Here is a 2,723-nt window from a genome sequence, read left to right on the forward strand (position 1 = left end):
GATACTATATTTTTAGAATCTTCAAGTAAGATAGTTAGTGCTAGTTCGAATACATTGTTGCATATCCCACGGCTGTATACACAATTAGCTCCTGGTTAGGAGTTATGAGATAGTGGGTGAATAATGCAGGTTCGTGGTGAGGGAATGAGTATAACATACAGAGAACATTACATTGGTTCCCAAGTGATAAGACAATTTAAAGGATGCCCTATACACACAAGTTATACATAACACTCTTTTAAACTGTTATCTTACGCCAGCACCTGGAGCTGATTTAATATAACAGCAGAGAGTGTCATAAGGTTGATGCATACATGGGATCTGTACATTCCTAGAAGCTCACCATGAGTAAGGATATTTGTCTCAAAACTAAAACATTAAGAGTGTGCATCTAAATATACATAGTATTGTTCAGTGACTATCAATCAAGGGATTTAGGTTTGCTGTGACAACACAAATTAACACAGTGGATCTAATTTGGAATAAACTCAATTTATTTAGTGAACCATACAAGGTGAAATATATACTGGAGAACTATATAATAAAGATTAACAACGGTGGAGGACAAAAGTTTTTTTTATTCACTTGCACATAATAAAGCAGGGCTTGACAATTTTTTTCTAAAATCTAGGAGCCAGGATGAAAGTGTAGGAGCCAGACCACAGTACCCCCAAAAAATTACAGGAGTGAGTGAGGAGCACAGCTCTGTGTGTTATGCAACTGTTATACAGACTATACTAGTCCACAAAATGGTCACAGTTGAATGGATATAGTAACATGGAGGCCCCCTCACTGCTCCACCCCTCACCCTCCAGTAATAACGGAACACTTCATATAAAACAATGGTGCCAGAAAGTACAACAGACCCCCCCCCCCCCCCCCTCGTGGTCACACCACTATCCCTCTGAAGCCACTCTGCAATCCCTGGCCATGCATAGACCCTATTACCGGGGGCCATAGATAGACGACAGTAGATAGCCGGGACATACAGGAGGATCAGCGTAGACTGAAACCGACAGCATGGGTCAGAGCAGGATGGGACAGACAGGAGGAGTCAGAGCAGGCCAAGACGGACACAGGCACAGCAGTCACCGCAGATGACACTCAGCACATGCACTTCTGTTCATGAAATGAACGCCGCAATACGATAGGCACGAATCTCTGCGGGGGCTGATAAGGATCTGCTTCCTCCCTCACTGCAAAATCTGATAGCCATTGCGACCTGGCCCCTGGGATTTGTCCAGAGCTGTCTTAGCAGTGTGGGCCCTGGGCAAAGCAATGCACTGGGGCCCCTACCCACCCATTCACGGAAAAAAATATATAATTCGGGAACAGATTCCCGCTGCGATTCACTTTGGGTTATTATTATTATTATTATCCTTTATTTATATGGCGCCACAAAGGTTCCGCAGCGCCTTACACAGTACATAAATGAGCACACAAGAAAAACAGTTAATAGTAATACAAAACAATGCAGGACAAGGACAAGGTTATAAACTCAGCTGCAAAACACAAGCAGCAGGACATGAGCAACCAGGTGTTAGGTGCTGTTGTGGGGAGTTAGGAGTAAATGATACTATAAGTAGGGGGAGGAGAAACACGTGAGGATGAGGGCCCTGCTCGTGAGAGCTTACATTCTAAAGGGGAAGGGCAGACAGACAGGGACGACACAGAGGGGTAGATAGTGAAGAAGGAGCATGGAGCAGTGGGTTAGGATATGTGCTGCGGAATGTGTGTGTATTAGATGACCTGATGTTATGTAAAAATTAAGTCATTCATACATCTATCTCTATGATAGAAAATAGATTGTTTGTGTTATTTACATGAGAGATGTACAAAGTAAAGTAGAAGCACTTTAATTTGTGTGTTACATTTTAGCATCTATATACAGCCTGACAAGAAATGCAGCTATTATGGGACTGTCCCGCCATCCTAATACAGTAGTGACTACTTTAGTTCCAGCTGCTGGGTGCTATGCCATGCTCCTGTGAGTGGGTGCATCTCATGCTAGACCCACTCACAAATGGGTGCAGCCATAAATGATGTGGTCCCACAGGATGTTGCAGTACCCGGGCCCAGAATTTCTCTTGGCAGCCCTGGAGGTGACAGACAGAACGAGGAGGGAATGGGGCTTAGTAGTGGGGTAACAAGACCATGGAGGGAGGTGGTTGAGAGTGGAGGTATAGGAGAGGTGGGGGAAAGAAGCAGAGGGTTGGAAGCAGACTGATGAGAGAAAAAAAAAAGGAAGAACAGCAAGTGGAGGAAACAGGAGGGGGAAGAGAGGGATGGATAAAGTAGAGGATTATGTGGACATAGAATATGGGGGTTGTGTGAAGTAAGGGTGTTCATGCTGTGGACAAGGTAATAATTGAGATGTAAACTGGAGTGGAGGCTGTGAGATATAGAGTCAGTGTGGATTAAAGTTGTTAAATGTTCAAAAATACATGGAAAGAACAGTGCTGCTAATGTATGAGCACAGCTCCAAAAGTGATATATAAAGGAGAGGTATGTGAGTAGTGGGTGTAGGAATTAGTTTTTAAACAAATGATTAAAGTGGATAGATGTGACACAATTGGAAAAAGCAATACAAAATGAATGAGGACAAAATTACAATGTACCCGAGCTGATCCAGTCTGAAGTGTTCTGATCAACAAAGATCAATCAACAAGAGCAGCACACAGACAGGGGAGCACTTGCAGTGTCCAAGCAGTGAGTGCAGTAAG

Source organism: Taudactylus pleione, unplaced genomic scaffold (genome assembly GCF_031769625.1).
Source record: "Taudactylus pleione unplaced genomic scaffold, aTauple2 ptg000609l, whole genome shotgun sequence".
Taxonomy (NCBI): domain Eukaryota; kingdom Metazoa; phylum Chordata; class Amphibia; order Anura; family Myobatrachidae; genus Taudactylus; species Taudactylus pleione.